This window comes from Acipenser ruthenus, chromosome 7, assembly GCF_902713425.1.
Source record: "Acipenser ruthenus chromosome 7, fAciRut3.2 maternal haplotype, whole genome shotgun sequence".
Taxonomy (NCBI): domain Eukaryota; kingdom Metazoa; phylum Chordata; class Actinopteri; order Acipenseriformes; family Acipenseridae; genus Acipenser; species Acipenser ruthenus.
Window position 1 is genome coordinate 53,077,761 of NC_081195.1, and position 25,484 is coordinate 53,103,244.

At 40.4% G+C, this 25,484-nt stretch overlaps 1 pseudogene; it reads right to left on the minus strand.

The window, feature by feature from the left end:
• Window positions 1-1,348: 1,348 nt before the first annotated feature.
• On the minus strand, window positions 1,349-20,352 carry LOC117416125 (leukotriene A-4 hydrolase-like; annotated as a pseudogene).
• Between the last annotated feature and the right edge of the window lie 5,132 nt (window positions 20,353-25,484).

Consider the following 25,484-nt stretch of genomic DNA (forward strand, 5'->3'; position numbering starts at 1 on the left):
ATTGTTGTGCAAGCATATGTACACCTACAGTACACTAGTAGTTGTGTGTCAACGTGAAAAAGAACAAAGGCTTCACATGTTTTGTCACGCATGTAGTATGTGGCCCTTCACTTGGTTTCAAAAGCTCAATGTGGCCCTTGAGCCAAAAAGTTTGCCCACCCAGGCTCTAAGTAATAAGAAACTCAGTACACCTTTGTAAAATTGTTTTGCGAAGGTATTATTAGTAGGCTTCCAAGCCCATGCCTGGGAAGCCTATTGTTAAGATTATTATTATTATTTTTCTTTCCGCCAACAAAACCTCTCCTTAAGGTCAAATGTAAAACTAGCTCACAACTCCTCACAGAGTGCAGAGATGGTCATGGTTATTATAGAACACAAATAGGAACCCATATATGCTTTATTCAAATGGATTTAGATTGTTCAAGTCGATTAGTCACATGCTTTGGCAGCCATACTGGAGATGTCTACAACTCGGTGAATGGCAACTAATCAAACTGCTTAAATTGCACCGTAACTCCTTGGAAGCTGTAAAGTTGCTTGCAACTTCTAGTTATTATTATTATTATTATTATTATTATTATTATTATTATTAAATATTTGAATTCCGATTATGTTGTTGATATTAGTTGTTGAATAACTAATGTTAATTATATCACATTATTTTAGTTCCACTATATATTTTTAGAATCTTTTTAAACTACTCCACAAATATGAATGTTTGTAGGCTACTTTTAAATTAATATGTATTATTGCCGTTTTTTTGTATGATATCCGGAATGTTCAATGTTCATGTTGTATAAACTGGACTGGTTGCGGATAATTAATAGCATAGCGGAGGTTAACTGGATAACCAGTCTTAATGCTGAATGAGAGGAGGTCTGCACAACAAAAAAAACCCTCCCAATGTTCCTTTATTTAAATATATCCATGGGGTATAATTGCAAAGAAAACCCTGATTAGTGGAAATGTTAGGCTTAGGGCAAAATCCTCTGCTCTATCCTCACAGCCCAGCGGACACCCCGTGAATTATCCTGGGAGTTGACTGTGTCAAGGAAGCCCTCATCTTCCTGATGCAAAGCTGCAAGCCTCTATACCCTCTAGTTAGGGTTCTTTTGCGAAGTATGTCTGTCCTCTTGTGGCAAAATATATTCACGTAACTAACGCGACAACTACCATTGGTCATAATACAGTTTTTTTTGGTAAATTTAAACAAAAAAGGGAAAAGTGATCCAGTTTATTTTATTTTAACCTAAGCTATATGTTTGTAATGTGTCTAAATGTGGATTTTAATGAAAGTTTTGATTCTCAATCTCTTTGTGACACAAAACACAAACATCCGACACATCAGTCAAAAGGCAAAAGCATTTTTATTTCTTATGTTTAACAAGCATTCAGTTAGTGGAACACTTCAGATGATCATCCACACTGGAAAGCAGTCAACAGCACGGCAATAGCTGCAACATGATCACTTGGGTGGGGCATTCATTTAACACTTTTTTTTTTTTTTTTAAATCAGATTTATAAAAGGATCAGGGGCTTGACACCTACTCCTTCATATTCTTATGTGATTAAAAGCTTGTTGTTATTGTTGCCAAATCTGTATCTTCTGCATTAGACAGTCTTGTAAAGACTGGTGAACCTAAGCTATAAAAACCTTGATCAATTCAGCATAACATTTTTTGCTGGTCTGAAAGTCACTTCCCCTTAACTTACACTAATGCAAGCACTACTGGCAAGAGTAAGAAAGCCAATGCTGCATGTCTAAGCCAATTACAAAGCAGTGCTTTTCCCCTAGTCAACCTTCAGGTCCTTGGCCACAAGCGTGGCTGTGACCGAGTGCATTGCGGATCTACACTTCAGAAAGGTACTGACAGTCTGCTCACGGTACTTGTCAAAATTGTACAGCTCTCTGAAACAAAGGAGAAAAAAAATATAAAGTAAATCACAATATAAAAGTAAACCCCAAATAATTACAATACCTATGAGTTTATAGAAGTTAAATGTAAATATCTCCACCAACAATTCAATCTGGTAAGAGGCGCTACCTGAACAGCGGGCGAGTAAACTTCATTCTGCCTTGCTCAGTAGCCATCTGGAAGGCCAGAGGGACTGCCTCCTCCCACTTAGCACGGACACAAACACGCAGCCACCTGCAGCAATTGCAAAATAATTAAACACAAACCCACATGTTCTCTATTTCACATCTGATGATATCTATATCACCATCTAATGATACTAGCTTTAGGAGTATACATTTTTTACTGCACTGATATTTAGAACATGTTAACCACAAAATATATGTTGACAGACAGTAGCTTTTTTCTCAATAATTACAATACCGCAAATACCAATGAGCTTTCCATGACTAATCAATATTCTTAAATGCAACCAAAACTTATTTTAATTTAGCTGCAGTAGACCAGCGTGACCTGAAACACACACACATAGGTAAATTCAACTGATCTAAAATGAAATAATAAAACATAGCTCTATTTTAATGATATGAACGGTGGTGCTATGGAAATTCACAGCTTTTTGAACTGAACAGTGTAGTTAAGCAAGCTAAGCACTTTAAAAGACATAATATATTTTGAAAACACCTGTACATACCTGAATCGTATTTCAGAATTTTTGACAGCATTTAAGTTGTACACCTCCTGCATCCTCTTGACATGTGACAGCGGAATTGGGTCCTGTAACAAACAAACACAAATTATTTATAATAAACCATAGGAAGGGTCCTCATAAAAACAAAACTTGGTATGAAAGTCCAAAGTTTCAGGTTATACACTTTAAATACACTTAAATAAAACTATGAAGAAAGAATGAACATAATTTACACTCCAATAACGTTACTTGCTTATTAATAAAGTGCTGTTAAGGGTTAGGGTCGTATCCGATTGAATTGGTTCCAGGGCTCCATCGAATGTAACAATATCTTTCCTGCCAAGAGCTGAATTTACTGTTTTAGACCCATAATAAAATGGGTATTAAAATCAGTTTCCATCAGTACTGTTCAGTTAGTACCAGTATGTGTAAATGACATATGGACAGAGGTAAATTGGGTAAAAGAGGGTATCGCATTTACAGGATTGGATATAATAGGTTGTGCTGTACATAATCAAATCTTTTTTTACAGCTAATCTTAGAAGCATAACATACAATATACTAACCACACATTATTTCACACTATAAAACATAAAACACATTGAAAATCAAGCAATACAACACTTATGATGACCTAACACAATTTGCCGCCTAAACCTACACAGTACCTCTGGCAGTAACAGGGCAAGGAACTCAATCACTTGATGGGAAGACAGCTTCTGCAGATCAGCTGCACTGAAAGAGCTCAAGTCAGCTTTGCTTGCCTCGAGGAAAACACAAAGTACATGAATATACAAATATAAGAAATACATAAATAAGGTTTCTGTTTAGGGATCACTGTGCTCTTAAAAGTTGGTGATTTTTGGATGAGAGCGACTGTAAAAAGACTTGTTCTGTGTATTTGTCATCAGCAGGGATCCTAAGAATCTGTTTGTTGTGGAATAATGTGGAAAAACACAGATTTTCAATGCCATCTCAGAATTTTTGGTTTTACACTTGGGGCAGGACAAAAAACATGCAAGGCTTTTTTTGTTTGTTTGATAACCAAATCAATACAATTACCATATAAATCAACAGAAGTAATTTGCTTTAAATGTATGTAAACATACTTGTTCAATAAAATTGCTTCTGGTTCCGTGTGGAGTGCAGGATGCGCCCTATAGCCTGGAGATTGCAGGTTCGAATCCAGGCTAAATCACTGCCGACCATGACCGGGGGTTCCTAGGGGGCGGCGCACAACTGGCTGATCGCCGCCCGGGTAGGGAGGGCTTAGGTTGGCAGGGCAATCTACGGTTCACTGCGCACTAGCGACCCCTGTGGCTGATAGGGTGCCTGCAGGTCTGCAATGGAGCCATTCAGATCTGCGTTATCCTCCGGCACTATAGGTCTGGTGGCTTCGCTGTGGACCCGCAGTGTGCAGCAGTAAACCAGGATAAAAATAATAATTGGGCATTCCAAATTGGGGAGAAAACCAGAGTAAAAACCATTGGCGACGACTACATTTAAAAAAAAAAAAAAATGCTTCTGGTGTACAGAGGTCAAGGTTGAACAAGGCACACTGTCACATTCATGCTGAAACGTAGCTGCTACTACTACTGAACAAGCTGTTTAAAGATGCCGAAAATGATAAAAATCACCCCTAAGATCGGGTCAAGGAGTTTGGCAGTAGCCATCCAGATGACAAAGACTAACTCGAAGATAAACCAATATGAATCCTATTTTGGGGTTTTTATTATTACTACTACACAGTAAAAAGTAAAATGGTAAGTTTGTTTATATTATTGATTGATGGCACTGGTGAGCTTGCAACTTCCTTAGAATTTAAAAGTGTACCTATAAATACTTGTATTAAGTGTTATTCAATAGTACTGTTTGTGTATCTTACAATGTGACAGGGGGGCACTCCATTTTAGCCTTTTATTTTAATTGTGGAATAACACAAATAATTTTTTATCATTAAACAAGGATCCCTGGTCATCAGATACTGAATGTTTTTGGGGGTTTTAATGCTGCATCAGTGTTTTCATAGCTGTTGTTATATGGCACCATAATTTAAATTGTATTAGAAAAATACTAGTTTCACAAGGATTTCTCAAATCCGTTGCACAACTAATCCCAATATTATGGCAAATCATTGGACTAAGATAAAGATCTGAATATGTCATTTTGAATTCTTTCTCCTGACAATGTGAAAGTTAAGCCAACACGTTATCAACGTCTATTAACAATACACTTTGCTTATTCATACTAAACCATATACTAGAAACATACTTTATGCTGTACACGGTACATGTGTGTTCAGTACCGGGTTTACAATGGTGCTACGGCGCCGGGCCCACACTCAGAAAGGGCGCATAATGACCTACATGTTTTTTTAAATGTACAAATTGCCATACATTTCCATAGATTTCCAGGCGTGTGGCGTCACTTTCAGCCAAAGTGCCTGACTCGCATGCATGCGTGCGCGCTGCAGGCACAGGTGAGAGCAAGTGAACTAGAGTCGCCGTCGATCAGTTATTTGAACAAAATAAAATCATGAAAAAAACCTTTAAGCGGCGCTTAGAAGCACAAACATAAAACTGAAGTTGCTGCAACTACTGCAAAACTTACTTCGTTAACAGCGCTGCCACATCATTAACTGCTTCATGAGTGAGCAGTAACGTTACTTGATACTCCGGCCTACACTGACAATGGCTCTGACGAACACGGTGGCTCTTATTATGCTGCTTCTGATGAAATCCTTTCGCCACAGTCACACAACAGCAACCTGACAATTAATAATAATATAGCTAAATGCGATGCTGTCTGTTGCAGACTGTTGATACTGGCTGTGTGTCGAAATCAACGGCGGTTGCCCTCGCTGACCAATGGGGACGAGACGGAGCGTACAAAAGGGTGTGTGGCCCAGGGCTCTGTTCCTTCTGGCAAGGTACAGTGAGAGAGATGAAGAGAGAGAGAGAGAAAGTAAACAAACAAACTAACGGAGTACAAATAACGAGGGGAAGGGAAATAAGAAGGACGGTTGTGTGGCGCAGAGCTTCCCTGTTAACCCCTTGTTTTTATTTCTCTCATTAGAGCACTAACGGGACGCTCCGGAGCGAGACTGGAGGAGCGCAAACCCGGAAGTGCTGCACTGGTTCCGCCCTGTTTTACCTTGGGGGAAGGAGGAAGGACGGACGATTGTTTTTGTTTTGGTTATTTACATTCTTCGTTGTTTTGGTTTGTGAAATTCCCCCTGTTCCTTTTGCTTTGTGGTTGCCGGGTTACACATCGTTGTGTATCCTGGCTCTATTATTATTTCTGTTGTGGCAAAATAAAGCCGCGTATTATTATAACTGAAAACGAGACTGGTCTCTTATTTTCCCTGTCACCCACTCAGCTACCTGTCACAGTCACACATGTAGTAAAAATAAATTTCACGTCTTTTTCATGCGCATTTACACATGCTGTACTTTCATTTAAGCTGCCAACACTGCTGCATAGGCACTGAAAAGTTTAACTGCGTGATAATGGACCATTAGTTGTTTATAGTTAAAGCATATTAACAAATTGTATTGCATTAACTAAATTAATCCACTTCAACAGAATCATCACAAATCTGATTTGGTAAATTGCAATCAGGATCTTGTTTAGTCTGATTTAGCAGATGATCTACCTGTGATGATTAATTTGTGGTACGCTGCAATCAGGATTAGAAGGTGCACTAACTTTAGTCCAATCAAGTTGACTAAACCTGCTTAATCCACTAGTTAGACACATCAAGTGGATTACATTTGGTATGCTGCAATTGAGCCCTGGTGTTCTGGCCAGCTTTAGCTTTTGTTAGCTGTTTTTACCCAGTGTTTTGTTTTGTATTAATAATGTAGTTTATTTACTTGTGTGTATGTCCTTCTGCACTAGGACTACCATTGCTGGTACCCTAGTGGACCTGCATCTGTGTGTGTGTGTCAAAGACAACGTCTGTCTCGATCTCCAGTAATTTACAGCGCTTCCCCAAACCCCCTATTACAAGGGGAAAAATGGGGGCCCACAAATCTGTTTGGCACCAAACCCACAAAAAGTTAATCCGGCTCTGTGTGTGTTAAACAAAAACAAAAATATATATATATTTAAAAAAAACAACACAGTGGTAATTAGATTGCAATCCACAATGAAAACCATGCTAACCTTGATCCATCTCTTACATAAGGCAATGCAGGCATCTGCTAATGTTGTGTCATATCTGTGAAAATACATCCATGGTTACTGCTTAACATTCCTTTTTTTAAATTACATCTGAATGACATTCATACCTACAATTACATATTATTGACGGCAGAAGTGTAGTTTTCACGAAGAAAGTAATTTACTTACTGTGGTTTTACTGGAGGCATGCCAGGGGTATGCATCCAGCCATTCCAGTCTACTTTATTGAGAATGTCAACCTGGTAAGAAATGTATACTGTAAACATAACTGTAATTGTATTTAGTTTCCATACAAATATTGATGTGAACAGACTAAAAACTGATCACAATACAACCTGTATCACAATACAAGAAATTGAATGTATTTTTTTCTGAATTTAAACAGGTATTCATTTGTTTGATGAATGAAAATATATGAATACCCTACCTTATCCTTGAAATATGTATACAGGTAGTTTTTCCAGTCATCTGTGGTGACACTGCTATAGGCAAACATTTGAATGTAGGACTTGATGAAACCCATAAACACCTCTGTCAAAAACAAAATAACAACAATCCAGAGGCATTCCGGAAAAGAGATTCATTGTTAATGATAAATACCCTTTTTAAGATTCCGCTTGTTAAGAAACGCGGCCAGAAATGCAGGTTTAAATACTGTCTAATTAAATAATACTCTGTAGTAATCAGCCAATGAGAGAACTTAAAAGTTTTGGTCCCGATGATCAATTGTTTTCATTGAATTCTTCTGCTTTATAAAATCCAGTGTTCTGGATAATCAAGTGGAAGCTGTATAAACAAAATGCATTTAATACTGAATTGTTCTCTTTCTGCCAGGCCTGCTTCACAGCACAGCTGGCCCATATGCACAACTACAGCCTTCCAGGTTACCTGGCCCCCCAAGCAGCTCCTCGAGATGGTAAAGCAGAGCGAACCCCTTTTCATACGGGACCAAGGAGAAGGCTTCATCTGTATTCACTTCACTCAGATCAGGAACAAGATTGGTCAGGGGGCTCTTAGTTTCAAACGTGTTAATCTAAAGCAGAAAACAATTATTTAGGTTGACAAACACCTGCTATAGAGGTTTGCAGTTGACAATTTTTGGTTATGAACAATTTGCCTGGTAAGGTGTCATTTAAAAAGTCAAGCTCAGCCAAATCTTTAAAATGTATTTATTTAAAATAAAAACCCTACACAAAATTTACAGCCTGACTAACTTACTGAATCCTGCAGCTCTTTCCAGCCTCCCATAGCTTTGAACTGCCTGAACGGTTCATTGAACATACGGCCCGCAATCATACGCTCCAGGTAGACTGTATGGCCTTCGTTTAACCTGATGGAGAAGCAAACTTGTATGTTAATCATGCAGGATTACTTATTGTTTTCTCTTTTAATTCCTGCAGCCACAGCAGCATGGCTTGAGGTTTCATCAGATCCTACAATAGAAGCAAGGTTGATCCCGGATAGCGATGTATAGACCAGACGGGTGACATAAGAAGCAGGAGGCAGCATCTACTCTGTTTGCATTTAAAATATAATGGCCAGTGCGCAGCCATTTTGTTTGGCAAATTCAAAAGTCACTGTTAACTACAATATTTGTTATCCCCTCAGCCACACACAGCAATCTTCAGTGTATTTGTAATGTTCTTGTTGCCCCCAAAACGTACCAGAAGTGCTCCCATGTTTTGTTGGTCACCAGGTTGCCCGTCCAGCTGTGGGAGATTTCATGTGCAATTACCTAGAGAGAAAAACAACGACAATCAAAGCGTTGCGATAAGTATCAGACAGAACTAGAACACAACAAAGCGTGCTTTTAACCGGAATGTTTAAAGCTCTCAACTACGGCTGATTACTTACACTGGATAAGGATCGGTCTCCAGCCTGAAACAGAAACAAAAAAACATTATCCCTTGTTCAACCTAAAAAGAAATCTCTGTGTCCTTTGCATCTTTCATCATAAATTAAGTTACTTGAATTTCTCAATTCACCAGCTATTAAACACTCAAAATAACCCCAACCTGCTGTAGCTATTGCATCAACATATATCAATAGGATGTTACTGTGTGGAAATGAAAAATCTGTAATTGCAGTGGCTGCTTACAGTCACCACATCCTCTTCCATTGAAGGAACTGGTAAAAACGGGAAGAAAAACATTGAGATATCCTTTGAATCCTCTTTTTTACTTAAAGGCAAGCATTTTGCAAATAACCCTTGCAAAAACAGGGATTTCATTTAGAACAAGACTCCTGTCTTACCAGCAGGGTTGGGCTTGCAAAGGTGAGACAGGGATTCTCCATAGCACCATAAGGGAAGGAAGGAGGAAGCACCAGCAGGTCATACTGTCCCCACACATAGGGCCCGGCCAGCTGTTCAGCAGTCTTCAGCATTGTTAAAGTCTGGAAAAAACAAACATACAATTATTGTGTACTGTAGTAGCTAACAACAATACAATAGAGATCCTCCTCTCCAGTAAAGTATCACGCATTTCAGGTTTGAAATTGAATATATCAATACTCATCCATAACTTCAAAACACTCAATCACAATTCTATGGTTAAACTATAAGAAACTATCAAGTAGATACATGTTTTGGTTTGTTTTTCAGTGTTCAATGTATATGGATGAGGGCAGTAGTCAACAGCTTGGTGTACTTGACTTGGTTTCATATAGTTTTACATTAATATATCAATACAGTTATATAATAATAATAATAATAATAATAATAATAATAATAATAATAATAATATCACTATCTCTTAATATAATTGCAATCAGCATGCCCACATCAATCAACACCACTTGTGTTTCAAGAAGGGGATTGTTTCCCTGTTCTGCAAAGAAGTGTAGATGTGCTAAATAGGGCAGCCTGCATGATTAGGTCTGTGTATAATCATCCTCCAGGATGATGGTGTCGTCAGAGATTCATTTTAAACAACACTTGTGTGGAGATGTTATGAAACATGACCCACCTCAGCAAACTCGTAGGCTGTGAGATCCACCAGCTCCTGCTCTGACTACACCCTAGTTCTAGGTCCAATCTCTCTGAAATAAAGATGGAATCAGATGTTTTAAACTCATACTTTAGGAGTTGCATTTGATTGAAGCGTATTTGTGCAGAACAGAAGCAAAATCATGGTTTCTAGGGCTGCCTTGCCTTCACTAATGAGGAACTGAGAAAGTATGTAATTAAATTTAACAGACAAATGGTAAAGCAAAATGCCTGATGTCTGTCTGCACGTTAACCAAAGGATGTGTCTAGAAAAATATCTCAACCAATTAACATACCATTAGTTTATCTGTGGTTCAGCTGAGAAATATCACAAGAACTCAATTTCTTCCTGACCAAAGGATGTTAAAGATGTTACCATTACCCAGAAAAACTATTAGATCTGTTGCCTGCAATATTTAAAACAGTCATCTTCCTATATAGCCCATATCTGCAATTTTACATGATTTTAAATAAAAGGTTCATTTTATTTTGCGAATCTTTCGTTCACCACAGACACATGAATTAAACTGTCAGCACCACTGTTCTATCAAATATTTGTCACCGACCCCTGCTCTTAGGGCTCTAACACTTACAGCTTGCCTGAATCGGTAGATGGTCCTGCTGCTGTCCTTGGGGTCGGCCTCCTGGCCATCCCTGACAGCACTCATAACAGCCACCAACTCCTTCGGCACCGAGACCTGGTTCAAAGAGAAAATCCCTTTTGAGCAACATATAAACCAAGTGACATGATGATAAACTATAGATATGGAAAATATAATGCCCTTAATACTGTAAACGTACTGTAGAATGTTAAATAAACAACACAAATACAGTTTTATAAAAGCATGTTTCAGCTTGATACACAACCACATCCTCTCTGTGACTCTTTAGAACTAAGTGGAAGCTTCTGCCTACTCTCTCAGCAACTGCACATTGCTGCCTCTCTATAATGCCCTTTTGTGAAGTATAAAAATGTTCTCTATTGTATTGTTTAGCGGTATTGATAAAACAGTGTGTACTGATAAAGTGTTGTGGCATACAATTGTATCCTGATAAGAGAGGTGGCTTATGCTAGGGCTCTGTTGTGTTCTCAGAATAACATACCTGAGCATAGTAGGTATGCTTCACAGATGGTGTATCCTGACATGGGACCATGGTCAGGCAATGGGTAGCCTGAAACAAAACGTTATACAGAAATAATGATCTAGATCCAAACATAGAGCTGTAAAGCATAGCTTAGTTTAACAACCTTCACTGCAATTCATACAGGTATTTAAAAACAATTTTACTTGCTTACTAAAACCTCCACCCCAAGTTTCCTAACTCTTAACTGTGACTCCAGGTCTGTTTTTTGGGAGCGTTTTGCTACAACTGAGCCCCAATCCCTACCATTCCCATTTAATCTTTAACAAACTAAGAGGATAATAATTTAATATATTCAAAAAACAGAGGTGCTGTAAGGGTTTTTTCTTTTTGTTTACACTATTTAGTCATAGAGTCATTCAGTAAGACAAGTTTAGATAAAGGGTGGAGAAACCAGACAATATGAGTTGTTAATTTTGCTTCTCATGTGGTATTACCAGTCTGGCTTTTTCAATGTTTTTCTCAAAATCTCCGAAACAAACAGCTGTTCTTGACGACTTGTGCAAAAGTCGGATTCCAAGTTCAGGGGCAACAAGCAGAACAGTAAACACTGTATGAAAACCAAAAGGCTCTGCACAAGTGCTTTGAGAAAATTCAAAACAAGGACAGCTGGGATAATGGATCAGTTCAGCAATATTATGGACTGGCAAAGCTTCTTGGAGATAAAGGCAGCAGTGTGGAGTAGTGGTTAGGGCTCTGGACTCTTGACCGGAGGGTCGTGGGTTCAATCCCAGGTGGGGGACACTGCTGTTGTACCCTTGAGCAAGGTACTTTACCTAGATTGCTCCAGTAAAAAACCCAATTGTATAAATGGGTAATTGTATGTAAAATTAATGTGATTATTTAAAGGCAATCGTGTGTATTAGCTGATGCCGAGTAATAACAGAAACATGTCCTGCCACAGTTATTAAAAAGACAGGATGCCACACTACGGTTTCAAAAAAAAAAAAATTATAAACAGAATGATGGCACAGCAATAGACTCAAAATTAGGCATTTTGCAAGCACATATATGGGCAAATGGGAGGAAATGTTAGAGTAAACTAGACAAGAAACCATTATAATACACAATATATGTGGATGATTGTGACAAGAGATCGAATTATTCTTGGTGTTAGATCTCCCTCCCCACCTGCGAGGGCGCTGTGTAAAGGGAACAGAGTACCCTGGACTGGATGGCACAACAGTTAATTCCCAGGGTTAGACAGAAGTCGACCATCTAGAAAGGGGGCAGAGCTACGGTACACGAACCACGGACTGGAGGAGCGGATGCGCTCGTTGACAAAGGGGTCATGGGTGATGGTATAAAAAAGGGACGTAGTGATGCGACGTGTTCATTTGTGAATGGTTAACACGAGAACCAAAAGGAGACTGTGGGAAAATAAATCGTGAGTGTTTTGTGTTTGTCTTGTCTAAAAATACTGTTTGTTGTTTAGACAACTGACAAAATTTGGAGCTGTCATGGAAGGACAGCATTAACCCTCTGCGGTCCATTTATTCAGTGCATCTCAGGTGCGTCAGGTCCAATTTATTTTCACACGTGCAGTTTATTTTAGACACGCTGTTTAAATTTTTTTTTTTCCCCCACAGAAAAATAGGTTTAAAAGGCACTGCATATCAACAGGACACTCAGTACTGCATCTCCAGCCCCACCCCACCCGTGGTTCGCTATATTTTTCACATACATCTTAATAATAGTACATTCCGATAAATCATCTCCTGATCACTCGTTTTATCACCAAAATCCTCAATAATGCGATCCAAGTCATTATTTTATTACTATAACATCTAAAAAAAGCTCTGCAAATGTCTGTGATATTCTTTGAGCGCTGGATGTGGAAGCAGCTATCTTGTTTGTTTATGTCCGTGTTATCTATGTGGTGTCGGGGCTATCTGTATTCATGAGATACGCCCATTTTTTTTTTTTTTTTTTTTTTTCAGTTTCATAAATTAGAAAATTATATCCACCCTAACATTTTGGTGGATTTAAGGTGGACAAATTCTGAAATTCTTAGACACCTTGGTTAAACCTGATCAAGGATCTATTAAAACAGATCTTTACTCAAAACCTACTGATATGCATCAGTACCTACATATGTCATCTGCACATCCTATCATGGACAGCAGTGTGGAGTAGTGGTTAGGGCTCTGGACTCTTGACCGGAGGGTTGTGGGTTCAATCCCCAGTGGGGGACACTGCTGCTGTACCCTTGAGCAAGGTACTTTACCTAGATTGCTCCAGTAAAAACCCAACTGTATAAATGGGTAATTGTATGTAAAAAAAATAATGTAATTGTATGTAAAAATAACGTGATATCTTGTAACAATTGTAAGTCGCCCTGGATAAGGGCGTCTGCTAAGAAATAAATAATAATAATAATAATACTAAAAGAGCAATTCCTAAGGACTGGGTATGAGGATACAGATAAGGATAAGAATAATCTGTTCTGATGAAAATGACTACAAAACACAGAAAAGGGAATTACAAATAAATCTTAAGAAAAGAGGATATAAAGAACAAATTAATTGAGAGAGAATTGAGAAAAGCTGACAAACAATAGGAATGTACTAGTGTCACAAGGCTGGCTGAGTGGTGATGTCAGACCCAGGAAAGGAAACACACACAGTAATGAAGTTAAATGAAATGATGAAGGCGCTTGCTTGCACCTGTTTATTGTAAATAAAAAGGTTGTACAAAACAGAAGACAAAATAAACAGACAAACAAAACGAAGACACTAACAAACAGGGTGGACGAACGCTAAACACAAAACAAGTACCGTGCTGGTTCTCCAGCACATAGTAGCAGTTGTTATATTTAAATATCTCCTCTCTCACCCATTCTCCACTCCCGAATACACAACCCCGAGTAAGTGTTTTGTGCATCTATATATATACACAATTGTGCTGGGATTCAATTACCAATTAATTATTCACTTGAATCCCTGCACTCCCGTGCTCACATACCAATACACTTTTAATTTGGACGTGAAGTGATTTGTGCCACCCTCGTGTCTAAATACAATTATACATTTTAAACACTAGTGCTTCACAGACCCATTTATATCCCATGCAGAAATATCTATACACCAACATCCAACATATAACACAAATACACACAGGGGCGGGGCACACTGCCACAATTAGATTATAAGAAAAGGGAAGAGAGGGTTAAGAGAGTACCATTAACAATTACATATTCTCAAATTATTACCCAACATTTCAAAAATAGTTTGGAATCATTTACATACACTGCACAATTCAGAAAAAATGCAAAAAATATTTCCAAAAGCACCAATCGTAGCTTTTAGAGGGGATGCAATTTTAGCTGACATTTTAGTCCACAATAAACATAAAGGGGGTCATAGATACATTAAGCGACATTGCAACCTGTAAAAGCACATATAAAGTGTGCAAATATATTGGTAAATATAAAAGTGAAATCTCAAAAGAAAATATTCAGTCTTAAAAAATCTGTTTTGTAAGGATAGCAACCTTGTATATGGTGTATTTTGCATAAAATGTACTAAAATAAAATATGTAGGAGAGACAGGTACATCATTACATAAAAGAATACAGAATCACTTAATAAACATAACAAATAAAAAAAAGGAAATTAACCAATAGTTCTGCACTTTACAAGGAACAGACACACCACGGATGACCTAAAGTTTGTAGTTAAAAAAAAAAAATAATAATTAGATAATGTACAATATAGAATAAAAGAAAATAAATGGATAACTAGACTAGATACCATGATGCCTGAAGACAAATAGAAAGGAACAGTAGATTGTTACATCATTATCTACATAGTGAATGACATCAAAGACAATACATTTAAAGAGAAATAAATGTGTGGTTACTATGGCATCAAAAAGCCTATAAATACCTCCAATGTTTGTTTTCAAACACGCTTTCCCTTGACAAAGGTGTGTTAAACATACCAAAACGTTGGGAAGTTGGCTCTTGTAACAAAAACGTATTTATAGAATAATAGATGGGCTTCAGTGAGTTACAGGAACATAAATCCATCTAGGGTTTCTGTGACACCATAAATTACGAGACCGAAGGTCGAGCAGTTAATAAACTGTTACAGAAACCCGAGATGGAATTGTTTTCCTGTAACTCACTGAAGAGGCCCATCTATTATTTTTTTTATAATACATGGATACCCTTGTGATGCTAATATTAAAGAAGACGAGGTTCAGCAGTACAGCTGGTTTTTTTTTTTTTTTAAATGCAGTGGTTTAATTTCCTATTCCTCTCCAGTATCTCTGAGATACGAATGTACCAGCTTTACATATTTTTTTTTTTTTTAAACATATTCTCATTTTGTTGTTCATTAATGAACATTTCTGTACTGTGGGTGTTGTCGAGTGATTGAAAATGAGACATTTTGTGTTTGAAGGAGTCGAACAGGTCAAAGTTATATTTTCAAAGTATATTTTCCTCTAGAGGAATTATCACTTTTTGACGTCACTACTGTGGTATTATGCCTTTATCGAATGGCTCAGGATGCAAATATAGCCTTCATTATATATATATATATATATATATATATATATATATATATAAAAACTGTGGTCTGTTGACTGGTCATGTTTAACGATTCACTGATTAGACTTCTTAAAGGTCACCACTGTTAACGTCCCTTCTTGGATTACAAAATACCCTCTCCGCAACCACAAAGCAGCAATGTTGAAATGCACACTTAGCTGCTGCTGCTGCTGCTTGCACGCTTACCTGGACAACTCAAACGGAAGGGTGATCTCCAGGGGAGAGCCATTGAAGCTGTGTGCCGTTCCCAAAGTAAACTTGGCATCCTGTCCATTGGCTGTAACTTTGTTTATTTTCAGGTCCTTTGTGTCCAAAATCTGAAGGTAAACATAAAAATGCTATTAAACTTGAAAACAGGAGAAAGCTACTACATATAAATATTTTCTTCTTATGTTTTTATTTTTTAAAACAATTTTCTTCATACGGTAAGATGGCAAAGCTGTGAATTTAATGCATCCTAAACAATTAAATTATTTGTAAATGTATTACATAAAATAAAGCTACACAGAAAAAAGGGGAAGGCGAAAGTGCAAAAATAAACAGCAAAATATAGAACAGCACACATTACATGTTACTTCCCAGCTCATTGACCAACTTACTGCACAACCATGTCACAGGTCCGTCTAACACATCTCATTTTAGCTACTGTATAAGGAACACAGTCAATACATTTAAATTGGCTTCCAATATAGAAAACAGAAAAGTATGATTTTAAAAAAAAAACTAAATGATTTACGGTAGTAGTGGCATATTTATTCAAGGAAGCTCTGTATTGTGTATGTAATACATGATGAATATTTCTATTATAAAGTCGTATTATCACTGAGTAATGATGTGGGAGTTTACTACTGGCAAGTAGTGAATAAAATACTGAATAATAAGACTTGCATTCTGCAGTTTATAAGAAAAAGTTCATCACGCAGTATCATAATTATATAACATTGTATCAAGCTAATTCACTTGAATTCAGTAAGACACATCTGTGATGATGTAAGTATTTGTCGTCAAAAGCTCAGAAAGGTGGCCTGCTTGACAACCTTAAGTAGACATTAGAACACTTAAAAGAGTTTTCAAATGTAATTCTTAAAACATCTGAAATCGCTAATCTGAAGCAAGCAGTGCCTCTTGCTTTTCAATAATTTATTACACGGAATACTGTCATGTGATATATATACCACACTACTATATTACTTAGTTATTGAAAAGCTAGATGACACAACCATTTGTTCTCTCTCTCTCTCGCCTCCCATATTGGCGACCTGTACACTGTTGCATTAGGTTTTCCAACAGCTGATTAACTGCTTTTAAACACATCAATGTCTTTATCTTTTACAATTATAGCTCATTTTCATGTTTCAGTTTCCCTGTAGAAGTTTAAGGTGGGAATCAGGGGGAATGATCACTTAGCTCTGCACAATAATTCAGATACCTTGCATGTTGTTTTTTTGTATTTTCTGTTAATGTTATAACATATATTGTAATCTATTTGGAGACATAAATTGTTAATTGCATGCTGTGGCAGGAATGGCTGACTGGTCTGACGTCACGGCAGAAGAAGGGACAACCAAAAACAAAAAGGTATGGTGCAGTGGCGCATGCGCCGTTTTATTTAAAGAATCCAAAAATAAATAAAATATTTAAACAAAAATAAACTTTGCGCTCACAGAGCAAAATAAAAGGTTTCAAACAAAAACAAATCACGAACACAAAATATATAAACAAACACAGGTCAGGCTGGGCAGATTGCCTTCACTGTTCCTATGTTATTTTCTTTTAGTCTCGCTCTCTCCGCACCTACAACACCCACCCTGAACTAGAGAGCTGCAGGCTTTTTATAACAGGTGACCATCTCCCGATTAGCAACAAATTAAATCACTTAATTCATTCGGGAGATGGCCACCTTCTGCACGAGTTTTAATTATTACTCCTGGCAGAGGACGAGCACCGATCTCGCCTCTGCCAGGACATGTTTTAAAAATAAACAAAATAATAACACGGCGCTACGCCGTCATAAATCTAATACAATAAAAATAATAAACAATACAAACAAACAAACAATCTGCACAGGGGTGGAGGGGGAGACCCCGATCTAAAAATAAATAAACAATGTACAGGGCTGCTCGCCCTGTTACATATCCCCCTCCTTGTGCGAAGCACACATGGCCCCAACGGCCACCTCCCCCCTCAGTCTCAATGTCCCGGAAGAGGGGGAAGCAAGTTATTTCCGGGGGGTGGCCATGGTGGAATCTCCGGCACCCCCAAATTCTTCGTGGCCGGCAGCTCCCTCTTCCGGGGCTCCCTCCACACTCTCTCCTGCCGCGAAAGTGCGGCTGGGGGAGCTGGTCTCCTGACCATCCCCCTCCTCTTCATGGCCAGCAGTTCCCCTCCGTGGGGCTCTGACCACCCAAACTCCTGCCACGAAAGTGCGGCTGGGGGAGCTGGTCTCCTGACCTTCCCCCTCCTCTTCATGGTCAGCAGTTCCCCTCCGTGGGGCTCTGACCACCCAAACTCCTGCCGCAAAAGTGCGGCTGGGGGAGCTGGTCTCCTGACCTCCCCCCCTTTCTTGATGGCCGGCAGCTCCCCTCCGTGGGGATCCGACCACATGACCTCCGGCCGCGAAAGTGCGGCTGGGGGAGCTGGTCTCCTGACCTCCCCCCCTTTCTTGATGGCCGGCAGCTCCCCTCCGTGGGGCTCCGACCACAGTGTAGTGACCCCAGGTGAAGCAGGATCCCTGACGACCCCAGGCGACGGCAGCGGCAGCGGACCCTCGGGAGGCGACGGCAGCGGCAGCGGACCCTCGGGGGGCGACGGCAGCGGCAGCGGACCCTCGGGAGGCGACGGCAGCGGCAGCGGACCCTCGGGAGGCGACGGCAGCGGCAGCGGACCCTCGGGAGGCGACGGCAGCGGCAGCGGACCCTCGGGAGGCGACGGCAGCGGCAGCGGACCCTCGGGAGGCGACGGCAGCGGACCCTCGGGAGGCGACGGCAGCGGACCCTCGGGAGGCGACGCAGGACCGGCAGCAACCCTAGGAGACGCAAGGGAGACACAGGCGACCCCAGGCGATGCCGACGGCGGGAGGGGAGCCCCTTCTGGCGGCCAAGGCGGCAGGGGCTCCTCCCCTTCTGGCGGCCAAGGCGGCAGGGGCTCCTCCCCTTCTGGCGGCCAAGGCGGCAGGGCTTCCTCCCCTTCTGGCGGCCAAGGCGGCAGGGCTTCCTCCCCTTCAGGCTGCCAAGGCGGCAGGGCTTCCTCCCCTTCAGGCTGCCAAGGCGGCAGGGCTTCCTCCCCTTCAGGCTGCCAAGGCGGCAGGGCTTCCTCCCCTTCAGGCTGCCAAGGCGGCAGGGCTTCCTCCCCTTCAGGCTGCCAAGGCGGCAGGGCTTCCTTCCCTTCAGGCTGCCAAGGCGGCAGGGGCTCCTCCTCTTCAGGCTGCGAAGGCGGCTCCTCCCCTTCTGGCCGCGAAGGCGACTCCTCTTCTGGCTGCAACAGGGACACCAGCAGGCATGTTCCCTCTGCTGGCGGTGGTGGAAGCGGAACCAGCAGGGATGCTCCCTCTGCTGGTGGTGGTGGTGGGAGCGACATGTCGTCCTCCCACGGAGACGGAGGTGGCACCAGCAGGTAATCTCCCTCTGCTGGTGGTGGGAGCGACACGTCGTTCTCCCACGGCGGTGGAGGTGGAACCAGCAGGTATGCTCCCTCTGCTGGCGGAGGTGGGAGCGACACACAGTCCTCCCATGGAGACGGAGGTGGCACCAGCAGGTATTCTCCCTCTGCTGGCGGAGGTGGGAGCGACTCACAGTCCTCCCACGGAGACGGAGATGGCACCAGCAGGTATTCTCCCTCTGCTGGCGGAGGTGGGAGAGACACCCAGTCCTCCCAGGGCGGTGGAGGTGGCACCAGCAGGAACTCTCCCTCTGCTGGCAGAGGTGGGAGCGACTCACAGTCCTCCCACGGAGACGGAGATGGCACCAGCAGGTATTCTCCCTCTGCTGGCGGAGGTGGGAGCGACTCACAGTCCTCCCACGGAGACGGAGATGGCACCAGCAGGTATTCTCCCTCTGCTGGCGGAGGTGGGAGAGACACCCAGTCCTCCCACGGAGACGGAGGTGGCACCAGCAGGTATTCTCCCTCTGCTGGCAGAGGTGGGAGCGACTCACAGTCCTCCCACGGAGACGGAGATGGCACCAGCAGGTATTCTCTCTCTGCTGGCGGAGGTGGGAGAGACACCCAGTCCTCCCACGGCGGTGGAGGTGGCACCAGCAGGTATTCTCCCTCTGCTGGCGGGTACCTGGGCTGTGGACCTTCGGCCTTCCCTTTTTTTTTCGAGGTTTAACAGTCTTTGAATTTGGAAATGCCGACCACACAATAATAACTCCATTTGACACCAGCTTGTTAACACTTCGCAAAGTAACATCTGCCCAACAAGAAACATCTGCTGCTTCAGACCCAATGACAGACAAAAATAAAGCTTACCGTACCTAACGTAGTTTACTGTACCAAAAATTAAGAACATGTATTTAAAAGTCTGGAATGAAATCAGTGTGCCGTACTCATTCACAGCGGTTCAATTGCGACTGACATACAGACATAGGCTCAGCAGACATCACAAAAACAACATTCTCATCATAAGCATTTGATACTATAGAACTTGATGTATTGTACATAGTTCACATTGCTGTTAATAATTTACAGAAAAAACAAGACAACGTTACCATGCTAGAAAATTTGTCTTCCAATGCCTCTATAGTTAGAGTGACGTTCCCTTTAATAACATGACTGTCAAAATCCACATGAAAGCGCAGATTTAAGTGTTTGGTGATACACTTGGAGAAAGATGCCAAGGAGCTAGGATCTGTCACTGGTGCCATGTCTCAGGAAAGAGATGTGTGAAGCCAAAGATCTTCTGTATATACAAGATGGTCAACTCTGCTGATTTGACATTGGAACTTCCGTCCGTGCTTAAGCGGTGCATTATGGGAATCCAAAGAGTTCCGGTAGCGAATTTTCCTTATTTATATCATGTAAAATCTGCCTCATTTCCTATTCCAAGCGTTCTCTTTTTAAAACGTTTGCATTTTTAAGCACGGTTCACCTAGATTTATTTAGAGACACCCCTTCTTAACACATACGTGTTATTATTTCTGCGGTCGATGTTTGCACCTGGCCTGACAAGAGCCCTTTATCGCCTGAGTGCAGACAGAAATTCCCACTGCCATGCATATTCACGAGCAGTCAAGTAAATAAGTAAATAACAGAAAACGTTTTTGAAGTTCATAGCTCAAGTTTTTTCTTTCTTTCTTTTGTACAGTAGTATGTTTTGTAATTCATTTTCTGTTACAGAATCGCCGTTCAGCAGTTTTTTCATTCAGCCATTTTTATCTTGTTTAGGAGTGGAGGTGGAGGGCGACAGCGTAAGGAATATCTGATATAACTAAGTGTCCTGAGGGTATCAGATGATTATAGGGCATTTGCCAAGCACTCCCACCTTTCAGCTAGGCAACTCTACGAACCCAACCCTAGCCCTAAACAATTAAGAATAACCTAAAGCCCTCAGGTCAGTTTAGTGGATATTCCTTTGTGCTGCTGGAGGGCGAAAACGGGCGGACTGACAGTGATGTGAAACCACCCCAACGACGTTTACCTTCGTCCCCTCTGTTGCCCCACCACCGAAAAAAATAAAAAGGGAGCTCTCAAATATCTTCATTTTCGACGTGACTTAAAGTTGTGTAAGACTTTTGGAGACTGCATGTGGGTTTGAACAATCGAAAACCATTCCAGGTATCGTCTTCAACAAGGCTGCTTTAATCAGGGACCAATACAGTACAGACTCGGCCCTTGCTGCGTATGCACCGACAACAGCTGCTCGCTTTCGTGCTTAAGTGGGAACTGCGTTGCTACTAAACATTACCTTCAGGAAATGCTATCTGACAAACTGTGTTGATTCCATTGCAGTGTGCAATAGGTCCTATTAGTTTATATTAAAACAAACAAAAACATTTAGCAACTCTTACTGGTTTACTTTTAAACATTATATTTAGTTTAACTTTCAGTTGTTATCAATAAATGTTATTTAACGTTTCTAATTATTTGAATTTCTACCCCTTGCTTAAACATTTAAATATAACCTATACATGTTACAGCTGTTTGTCGACTTCGCGACCGCTGTTTTTATTAATATTATATTTAGGCACTTAATCTGCTTCAGATTCCACCATCCTAATACTGAAGTATTTATTTGTATAGATTTTGTATGTATTTAAAACTAAATGTGGATGTATTGTATTCATAAACAGCTATGGATTTTGAATACCACAGCAGTGGTTCACGCCATAAACAGAACAAGTGGTTCAGATCGCCTGTCACTGGTTAGCAACATCTGGGGAGTCCGGAAAGAACAAAAGAGTTAGTTTTTCAATATATTACTGTGTTGTGTAGTATTGGTTCCTTTCAAACCAGATCCAATATGTGATGGAGCTAGATGGTACAATTTACAGAGTTTGTGTAATAAATGAGAGGAGTAAACTTGAGCTGTATAATTAAGACACCTGCAATATTGTATATTTGTTTCTGTAATATACATGCAGGAAGGTTCAGCTTCAGAACTGTAGTTTACATAGTTCTTTGCAGTTTGTGATGGTGTTTGGTGATTCACATCTGAGGAGCTTTGTAGATGGAGTTGTGAATATGCCAAGTGGACACCTGGCATTTGGATTTGGTTTCACTCCAGGTGTAAGTGCAGCAATTCAGCGGTAGGAGGTTCTGAGGGCACCATACCTGTAGAGCCAGACTTAGTGACTGTGTTGACCTCAACATGAGTAGCACCACTGAGCAACCTGGGAAGGAATTCACAAAGCTTATTCGCTCTGTGCAGCATAGATGGAGCAAGGTATGACACACCGGAACATTTGAGTGCTAAACAGTTGCACAGACTATAGATTCACTCAGAAAAATAGTCTGCAATACTAAAATAAAAAAATTTAATAAATAAATAAATAAATAAAAAGTCTATTTCCAAGCATCTCAACTTCTGTCAATGATTTTGCTGATTTTTATTTTAATATCTTTTTGTTGTTGTTTTGGTAAAGGTAGTAGTGATTGATTAACCCGCTTGACTGTTGACTTTGATATTCAACGGCTGCTGCGTCAGGAATACCACCGCTGTGCAGTGAGCATTGTCAGAGTCCCACATACTTCTTTTATTGCTCTGAACACACTCTTAAACTCAGGGGAGACATTTAAGGAGGAGAGATGTTTTTGACTCCTGTAGTGGATTGTTCGTGCACTGGGCTTGCAAACGTGTCCAGACAACTTTCAATAAATCAATAAAATCACACAGGCTCACTTAATTTGAAGTTTTAACTAATCAGAGCAGTAATAGTGCTCCTTCTGTTTATTAAATGCGTAATAATGGATCGAGTGCTTGCAAGCCACTTTGGATTCCTGCTAATAGGCAGCCTGGGCGTTTCCAGTGCCTTTACAGGTTTAACAGCATTAGTACTTTAGTACAGTAATACAGGTATGGTTATGTATGGTTATCACATACTCAGCCCTTAGGCTAGACATGCAAACTGCTAAAGCACCCACCGCTAAATCCAATATATCACTCTCCAAAGCTAAAATGTAAATCCTATACCTTATAGCAATGTGTCAATATACAGACGTGCTCAAATTTGTTGGTACCCTTACAGCTCATTGAAATAATGCTTCATTCCACCTGAAAAGTGATGAAATTAAAAGCTATTTTATCATGTATACTTGCATGCCTTTGGTATGTCATAGAATAAAGCAAAGAAGCTGTGAAAAGAGATTAATTATTGCTTATTCTACAAAGATATTCTAAAATGGCCTGGACACATTTGTTGGTGCCCCTCAGAAAAGGTAATAAAAAATTGGATTATAGTGATATTTCAAACTAATTAGTTTCTTTAATTAGTATCACACATGCCTCCAATCTTGTAATCAGTCATTCAGCCTATTTAAATGGAGAAAAGTAGTCACTGTGCTGTTTGGTATCATTGTGTGGTACACAAACTCAATAATCGGGACAGGAAACAGCATGGCATCCGCAGAGTGGAAGAACGGATGTGCTCGTTGACCAAGGGATGATGGGTGACGTTATAAAAAGGGGACGTAGTGACGTGATCTGTTCCTTTGGGAATGGTTAGAATGGGATTAACCTAAAGAAAACTGTGCTGTAAAATCCTGAGTGTTTTGTCTGTTTAGTGTTATGTCTAAAAGAATACTGTTTGTTATTATTTAGACTGCTGAAACGATCCAGGAGCTGTTGCAAAAGGCCAACACGAACCTGGACAACACTTCACTTTGTTTACACTAAAGTACTGTATTTTCACCACGAGCAGTAGAGCACGCACTGTGGACTGGTGTTTGTGTTTGTGTGTGTGTTACGTGTGGGTGAACTGAAACAGGACTGTTATTATTTCAGGGCCAACCCGCGGATTACAGATAAGCAATACACACCGCTGTATTGCTTCTCATTGACATTGTTATTATTTACTGTTGTTTTGCCTTCAGGCCATTGGATGTAAAAAAAAAAAACATTAAACAACATTACACCTGGATTATCGTTGTCTGTCTGTTCATTAATCACTGCTGCATTACCTTCACCTGCACACAGTTAAACACTTTGCCACAATGATGTTTCTATTTAATTCAAACATATTTCTCTGCAGAGAGTTTATTTCAGTTTATACACTCTAATAACAAAGGCAAGCAGAAGCTTTTTTTCCTAACATTAACACTTGTTCAGTATTCTTAGTTCAAATCCTGTTCATAATTTGCTGCAATATTATTTATGCTGGTTTATATTCTTTCAAATATATTGCAGTCATTACAATATTTGTTGCAGTTTCACAAATGTTCAATTTGTATCCCAAAGATCAGCCTGCTTCCAGTAGCTGTGACAGTCTTGGGTCAGTTTCTGCTCTCAGCGAGTCTGTCAAAGCCACCACAGGTGTGTGTGACAGTCTTTAAAAGCCTGATACCTGCATAAACTTAGCTGGGCTCCCATCTCTACATTCTCATTCCCATCATCAATGGGCAAACACATTTTAACTGAATCTGGGTCCATCAAAGAACCACACGCCCTTGCAACCGAGGCCTTCCATGCAAAAGGATCTAATGACTTATAGCACAAAAGTGACATGCCAGAACCATCTGTAACAGCATGAAGGGACGGTACCTCTCCACTGCAGACCACTTGCCTGTCAGCTCCTCAGATCTGTGGTACATTGATGGGATTCATCTAAGTGATGACCGGGGTGTGCCTCTCCTTGCCCAGCTGATTTGGTGCACAGCTTACTTACAGCAACAACAGGAATCCTAAGCAGGAATCCTGGCATCACCCCATGTCTGGTTGTGAGAGGAACAGCACGAGCACTGTGAAAACCACATCCATTTGCGTGGGCAGAGGTGAAACACAGCATGATGAAGATAAATGATTTCTTGAGGTGCAGTCTGTAAGTATTAGAGCTTTGTGTTCTAATTTACCTGTAACTCTAGTTACAGATTGTTTTACTCTTCCTTAATATTTACATTATATTATAACCATGTGAATGTGTTAGCTTGGCAATTTTCTGAGAAGTACAATTTTTACTTTAACTCCCTAGGTTTACTGATGTATTAACAGTCCCCTAAAGTAAAACACATAAACACAATGATGAATTTCTAACACGATTAATCAAAACATACTTTTTTAAAACGTTCAGTAAATTACTTCTAACTTTGTACTGTTTCTATGGCCTGGTACCTCATGAGCATCCTGCAGATGGCTCCAGATCCACCAAATTATACCGTGCTTCAATATAATGAATAGTTTTGTGAGATGCGTTCTCTTTTTGCTTCATTGAAGCTTCTATTATAGAAATTAAAATAGGTAACAACTCAGAAGAAAAACATTTTACTTTAAATACATACTACATTGTGGGAAGTGAATGGTCTTATTAGACGTTGCAGATGTGTAAATAAACCATTCTGCAAAAAAAGAAAAGGAAAAAAT